This window comes from Grampus griseus (genome assembly GCF_964374135.1).
Source record: "Grampus griseus genome assembly, chromosome: 7".
In the NCBI taxonomy this organism is placed as follows: Eukaryota; Metazoa; Chordata; class Mammalia; order Artiodactyla; family Delphinidae; genus Grampus; species Grampus griseus.
The window spans coordinates 104,224,478-104,232,545 of NC_139001.1; the positions used below are offsets into that span (position 1 = coordinate 104,224,478).

General features: G+C 45.1%; 1 pseudogene across 1 annotated transcript; it reads right to left on the reverse strand.

The window, feature by feature from the left end:
* Positions 1–4,055: 4,055 nt before the first annotated feature.
* LOC309825393 (TIP41-like protein) lies at positions 4,056–4,683 on the reverse strand (annotated as a pseudogene). Its single transcript has one exon. The product of its transcript is annotated as a TIP41-like protein (transcript).
* Between the last annotated feature and the right edge of the window lie 3,385 nt (positions 4,684–8,068).

Genomic DNA, 8,068 nt, shown 5'->3' on the forward strand with positions numbered 1-8,068 from the left:
GGATCAGAGGTCAAGGGGAGCTGGTGGTCAGAAGTCAGGAGTGTAACTAGACGTCAACCCTTCATCAGCCGTTTCCTTAGACAGGTGGCCTCCATCCTGCTTCCTGCTGGGCAAGGTGCTGCTTGCCACGTGGCAGATCAGGGCATGGGGGTGGGTGGAGGTATCGGATTGACTGGTAGAGGATTGGGTGAGGGCAGAGTTTGACATTTTGGTGAAAGAACTGGTATTAGATGTGGTTATAGACTGAATGTTTGTGTCCCCCCAGAATTCGTATGTTGAAGCCTCTAACCCCTTGATCTGATTGTATTTGAAGATAAGATCTTTATGGAGGTAATTAAGGTTAAGTGAGGGTATAAGGGTGGGGGGCTGATCTGATAGGATTAGTGTCCTTATAAGAAGAGAAAGATCTCTCTGTCTCTCTCTCCTCCATGTAAGCACATAGCCAGGAGGCAGCCATCTGCAAGTCAAGAACAGGGCTCTCACCAGATCCCATCATGCTGCCGTCCTGATCTCAGACTTCCAGGCTCCAGAGCTGTGAGCAATACATTTTTGCTGTTTATAAGCCATCCAGTCTATGGTATTTTGTTATGGCAGCCCTAGCCCTAGGCTAAGACAGATGTAAGGTTTAGTTTTGGGGTGCATGTAGAGAAGGGAAAGACCATGCACTTGGAGACTCAGGCAGTGAGGGCCAGCTCTCACAGAGGTCCGGTCAAGACTGGTATCTCCAGGAACGGTATTTAGAAAAGCAAGATAGGGTCCCAGCACCTCAGAGATTTGGGAGACCACCAAAGGCAAAACAAAATCTCGCCCCAAAGGAACTGAGTTCTTAGCATTGGAGCACAAGATACAAACAGCACAAGAGCAGGGAAAACTTGGGTCACTCACCGAGGCTGGTCACAGCTCTTTAAACTTGAACTAGAGGGCCTGAGTGGGAAGGGTAAGAGGGGAGAGGGTAAAATGCACCCAGATACAGGGAAAGTAGGGTACAGAGGTTGAGGGTGAGCAAGGCCTGACAGCCAACATTTTTGCCTATAGATGAGTGAAGCACATAGGAAGGGCGTAAGAGAGAGAAGCTCAGATCTGTGAATGGCTGGATCCTTCCTTTCATTCATGTTTTGTTCAAATATCTCTTGATCATTGTTTGATAATATATAGTATCTGACTATGTGTATCTATGTATAATACAATTATAATATATGTATATGATATGTATGTATATATACACACATACAATGTACAGATGTATATATGTGTAGATACATATGTAGTGTTTATATAGAGTTATTTATTAACACATACATATTTTCCCATCAGAAGGCCTCTGGTCTGGGCTCGGAGAACACTGGTCAGCGGATTAGTCCTAGTATGGGAGGGAGAAGATGGCTGATAGCATCCTGTTGGATTTACAGGATGGGGGTCTGTTACTTTTTCTTTCTTTTTTTTTTTTTTTTTGGTAAAACATTATTTAATTAAAGAAAAATCACAAGATTATGTTCCCTTAAAGTTTCAATCTTTTATATCAACAAAACAGATTAATGCTCATTGTTAAAAAAAAAATCAAATCCTATAAACGTATAGAGTATAAATCATCAGCAATCACAATCTCTATAGATAACACTACCCTTAACATTTAGGAATCTCTACATAAAATCTTATATAGATCATACTTGCATTTTAAAAGTCAACATTAATATGCGCATCTTTCCAAATCAGTTAAACAACTTTCTGCCATTAATTTTTTTTTTTAACATCTTTATTGGGGTACAATTGCTTTACAATGGTGTGTCAGTTTCTGCTTTATAACAAAGTGAATCAGTCACACATAAAGATATGTTCCCATATGTCTTCCCTGTTGCGTCTCCCTCCCTCCCACCCTCCCTATCCCACCCCTCCAGGCTGTCACAAAGCACCGAGACAATATCCCTGTGCCATGCGGCTGCTTCCCACTAGCTATCTACCTTACTACGTTTGTTAGTGTGTATATGTCCATGACTCTCTCTCGCCCTGTCACAGCTCACCCTTCCCCCTCCCCATAGCCTCAAGTCTGTTCTCTAGGAGGTCTGCGTCTTTATTCCTGCCTTACCCCTAGGTTCTTCATGACATTTTTTTTTCTTAAATTCCATATATATGTGTTAGCATACGGTATTTGTCTTTTTCTTTCTGACTTACTTCACTCTGTATGACAGACTCTAGGTCTATCCACCTCATTACAAATAGCTCAATTTCGTTTCTTTTTATGGCTGAGTAATATTCCATTGTATATATGTGCCACATCTTCTTTATCCATTCATCCGATGATGCCTGCCATTAATTTTAATGGTTGCATATTTTTCTACTATATGGACTGTAAAAAAATTCATAAACAGAAACCTCAATTAAATAGATTTGGGAGACTAGAATGGGGAGCTCTCATACCCAGCAACCGTAGCAGAACCCAACAGAAAAAAGAAAGACTCCTCTTATTTCCTGGCAAGGACTCAACCAATGGAAAGTCATGGATTCTCTGTTTATGATAGCACTCCCATTTTCCTTTTCTTCTCTATAAAAGCCTTCTCCTTCCCTTGCCGTGTGGGGACTTGCACATGGCCCACCGTGGTTGCAGACCTGAATTGCAATTTTCTGCTGATCCCGAATAAATCCAACTTTGCTGGAGAAATATCTGGCAGTCTATTTGTTGTAGGCCAACAGGATATAAATGGCCATTTAATCAATGCTCATTCAAGGGGCATTATAGCATCTTACTTCTTTCCTTTTAGCTATTATAAACAATAGCATCGCCATGACTACTTATATACATACAACTCTATACAGCTGCCTGATTAATATGTGTGGGTTACTGTATGTAAGAATCTTTTGAGGATAAATTCTGAAAAAGAAGTCAATATTGTTGAGTTAAAGTATAAGCATTTCTAAAAATTTAGATTTCATTTTTTCTGAGGGAGTAAAGTATAGCTTATTTTTAGTATTTTACTATCACTTTTAAAAAGAAAAAATCCATCACAGTGACCATGTTATTCACTTTCAAAGAAAGTGCAGGATTTAGGAAAATACCAATCCAATCACATCTTACTGGGCTTAAATTCCAGTTCTGCCACCTATTAACTGTATAACATGGGCAAGTTACTTAATCTGTCTTTGCCTTAGTTGTCTCAGCTATAAAACAGAGATAATAATAGCATCTATTTCATAGGGTTGTTAGGAGGGTTAACTATTACTACGATTACCCTGATACTGCTGGTTTCTTCTCTCATTTGTCATTCTATATGATCACAAATATGATGTTAAAAATTCATTCAAAAAGGATAAGCTGCTATAGGGCTTCCCTGGTGGCGCAGTGGTTGAGAGTCTGCTTGCCGATGCAGGGGACACGGGTTCGTGGCCCGGTCCGGGAAGATCCCACATGCCGTGGAGCGGCTGGGCCCGTGAACCATGGCTGCTGAGCCTGCGCGTCCAGAGCCTGTGCTCCGCAACGGGAGAGGCCACAGCACCGAGGCCCGCGTACCGCACAAAAAAAAAAAAAAAAAAAAAGGATAGGCTGCAATAAAGCTACAAGAAGAATTTTCATGACTCAATTTAAGCCTCCCCCCAATTTGCTTCACTTATTTTTTTGAAAACTTCATATGTTAACAGTTCCTTGAAATGGAGCACAGAGCTTTCAAACATTAAAACAACTATCAAAATAATTGTATAATAAAAATTTCTGGAGGCCATGAGATTGGTATTTCTAATATCAGGACATTACATAAACAACACATACCACAAAAAAAGTAAGCGTTAAGGGACAGTTTTCTTAAACAGATTAAGTTTAAGAGGTTTTTTAAAAGTATCAGACTCCCCTTTACCAGGGAGTGTCTTTTGGAAAACATGTTCAACTTGTAGAACTTTTGGAAAAGAAGATGTAATGTTTCGATAACTGTGCAGTCAACAGTGAATATGACACACCCGATCTTAAAGGTTAGACGAATAGCTATATAATATAAAGCATTACTGCATTTCAAACTGTCAGACTGACAATGTAACAATGCGAACAAGCCCAATGTCAATTAGTACTTTCATTAAATGAGAATAGATACCTCATGGTAAAGTCTTGTGTCATTCATCCTAATAAGCACCCCATCAATTCTCAAAAAAAGCCACAACAGCAAGAAAAAGCTAGAAGGCGTTACTCTAATTTTCACACTCAGGCTTGAAACTCCATGAAGTTCATCCTCAAACAGGAGAACTTCTTCAAAAAACTGAATCTGTTCTCTGGCTTTCAGTTTCTCTGCATCTATATGATCTGTTGTAGGTACAACCTTTAGCTTAAGTGGTTCTCCAAGTAATGTTCCCTTATAATCTGTGTATAGGTCCAATCATACGGTTTAATAACTTCCTTAGAGTGCTACCCTCCGTCCTGCTTTCCTGCCACTCTTCGGCACAGGCTAGTTTAAGCATTCCTTGGTAGTTGTTCACACATCTTAATGCATCTGTAGCATTGAACTCAATCCCAAAGCCGGAGACATGCTGGACTCTTAAAACGTTGTCTCCAAACATCATTTCAGGGAGAGATGGCGTATGCAATTCATCAGCTAACTTCTCCGCATCCGCTGACTTCACGATGTGGGTCTTGGACGCCGTCACCTTCCAGGGCCCGAAGGAGAAGTCCTGGTGGCCGCTCTGGAAGCCGTGGATCATCATGGCCGCGGCGGGGCCCGTGTGGGCCACACGGAACAGGCTGGAGCATTGGCGGCAGTGGCAGCGGCGGCCGACCGGGTCTGTTACTTCTTAAAGGTCAGAGGGGGGACTTGGTATTCTCAGAGCCCTCATGTTCCCTGGCTGCTCTCCTAAAAGTCTGGGCTGGGGGAGGTGCTGGGAGGGCCTGACCTCCATGCAGAGGGTGCCTGTATGCACAGGTCGCCCCAAGTCCATCTTTTCTCCCAGAGATTGAGCAGGATTCCTTGGTCTGGAATGTCTCTGCCCGGCCATAGGGTCCCGCTTTCTCTGGGATCCTCCTGTCTGTGTGTCCAGGCCACGCTTCTGCTCCAGTTCTTGGTCCTCTCTCTGATGATACTGAAACTGAGCTCCTGTTGGGCTCCTGGGCATGGAAGCCTTTCAGACGCTTGTTAATCAGGGAAGGGAGGGTGTGCAGAGATAAGGGAGGAGCAGTCCAGAGAAACAACAGCATAGCTTTGGGGGCAGGGCCCTGGTTCCATCTCAGCTGACACACATAACAATATCTCTGAGCTCTTCTGCAGAGCTAAAACCCCCAACAAACGGAAGGTGTTAACTACTTGATGAAGCATTCTTCATTCCAGAGAGAAGTCATGGTTTGACAGCCTCGAGAACCAGAGAATCTCATCAGGAGACTACCTGAGGCCAGATTAAAGGAGCGCAGGCCCTGCACTGACCTTGATGCTTATCAGCAGCCTGGCGGCCCTTGAACCACTGCTGTAAACCTCCTCACCAAATCCTCCTGGGTTGGGACACAGTTTTGAGAGGCACGAGCCTGCTGTGCCCCTCTTTGCTTGGCAAAGCAATAAAGCTATTCTTTTCTACTTCACCCAACACTCTGTCTCCAAGATTCAGTTCGGCACCGGTGCACAGAGGCCGAGTTTTCTGCATCAATATTGCCGAGCTGAGTTTATTGTGAGCCCACCACGCGCTGGCCTCCGAGCATGCTATGCGTATCGGGGCGTTTAATCCTTGTAGCCACTCAAGGGGCAGCTCCTGATACCTCCATCTTTCCACTGAGGAGAAGCCTGGGACAGAGAGGTGCAGTGCCCTGGCCGAGGCTGTGCAGGTAGCCCAGTCTGTGCCCTTGGCACAGGCAGGATGGAGAAGCATCCAGGCCCACGGCCCCTGTTGCTCAGCCCCTCCTGCCACCTCTCATCCCTGCTTTGTTCTCTGCCTCACTTTATGGGGACCAGGGATCTGCCTTCAGACTAAGTGGCTGCAGGGGGGATGATGAAGGGAGCAGAGATCATCAAATGGTCCCTTGGCTCTGAAGGGACGGAGGGAGACCTTAAGACAGTGAGTCCTTAATTTCTGTTGGAGTCATAAATAGGAATCACAAAGGAGGCATTGTCTTATGGCTCAAACTGGAATAACCTTAGTTGAACTGTGTGCGTGTGTGCGTGCGTGCGTGCGTGTGTGTGTGTGTGCGCGCGCGCGCGTGCGCGTGCTAATGCTTTCCATTAGCAGACACAGTGTATGAGCTGCTTTGTGCTGGGAGAGCCAGACTCTGCCACAGGCTGTGGAGTAGCTCACAGGCACAAGCACCACTGAGGAACTTTTGTCCGTTTTGGGAAATAAGACTTGGTTTGAATCCAGCTTGACCCTGTACTTGCAGTGGAAATGTGGACAGGAGATTCAAGCACTCTAAGCTTTAGTTTTCTTATCTGGAAAATGACGATGAATACAATCTAGGGATGCTTTGAAGAGGGCTTGATCTGTGGCTGTAGAGCTCAGAGCCCCGTCCTGGCGCATGGCAGGTGACCACAGTGGACATCTGTAGTATCTGCCTGCCCAGAATGCATTCCCCCATCTATACTCCATCTGAATCCCCCTTTGGAACTCCCGCTCCCCTGCCTTCTGACACAGAGGTGGGTGAATGACTGGGCTGGCCAATCAGAGTCACAGAATCTGGTCCAGGGCTGGGCATGTGACCTAATCCAGGACAAATAACACTCAATCCCGAGACTTTCGCTGGAATGACTTGGACAGAGAAGGACTTGGGCAGAGATGAACTTGGCCAGGAGCTTCTGGTGGCCATCTGGGACCCACATAAATAGAGCTTTCCTGAGAACAAAGCTGACAGGCGAGAGAAGAGAGTTGGATGGATATAAATCCAACCAAAGAAAAAGAGACGAGCCTGATGGCATCCTTGGGTCCAGGATCCAGCTGTGCTGCAGTTAAGATGTGCCTCTGCGTTTCCCAGGGACACAAACCAACAAACTCCCATTTACTAGGTCAGCCCCTCACAGTGGAATGTGTCTTTGTCGAGTCAGTGCTCAGTACTATTGACAGGAGGACAGGGGTGCTCAGAGAATCCCTTCCCCACACCCCGCCCTCTGCACCTCTTCCATCTGGCTGTTCTTGAGTTATATCCTTTTATAATAAACCATTAATCTAGTAAATAAAATGTTTCTCTGAATTCTGTGAGCTGCTCTAGCAAATGAATTGAACCCAAGGAGGGGATTGTTGGAACCTCCCATCTGTAATCTGTTGGTCAGAAGCACAGGTGACAACCTGGACTTGTGATTGGCATCGGAGGGGGGCGGGAGGGGGGCAGTCTTGTAGGGCTGAGCCCTTAACCTGTGGAATCTGATGCACCGCCAGGTAGATAGTGTCAGAATTGAGTTGAATTGTAGGACACCCTACTGGTGCTGGAGCATTTCTTGTTGGTGTGGAAAAATACACACACACATATTGGAATTGGGTGCAGAACCCTTAGTAGCCAAGCTTGATCTGTTAAATGAAGCAACCCAGTCCAGTCTTAGTGTAATAGGGAAGAACAAATCTGCCTCCATATTAGAGCCATTTCTTTTACTTTAACCTTTGTATTTCATTGCTTTTGCTTTGAATTAAGAATGTTGCCTCTAGCCTGAAATATACAGGAGAGCCCATTCTCAAGGCTCTGACCTTTAAGGGGATAACATTTTCCCATTCACATAGAGATAAGAAGTTGCAGAACAGAGAATAACATTTGTCTTGTTTTAGGTTTACCCGGACCAAGGAGTCCTGCACCAAGAAGTTGGTAACGACCAACCCCGGCCTTGCCTTTAAAAGTGCCTTGCTGAATCTCTTTGGGGAGTTCGGGGTATTTTGGGGCATGAGCCACCCATTCTTGCGTGGCCCTGCTGTAAACCCCTCCCTGCTCCAAACTCCGATGTTTCTGTTTGTTTAGATTCACCGCGCGTCGGGCCAGTGAGCCCGCATTGGGTAACATTTGTCCATCATTGATGCCTTGGATAGCCCTGGTCAAAATTTCTTTTTCTGGTCTCGTTTTCCCATCTGTAAAAGAGGTGGTTGTTCTAGGGAAATATCCAGGGCCTTTCAGGTGAAACATTCTTGCCTCAGTCGGGGGAAT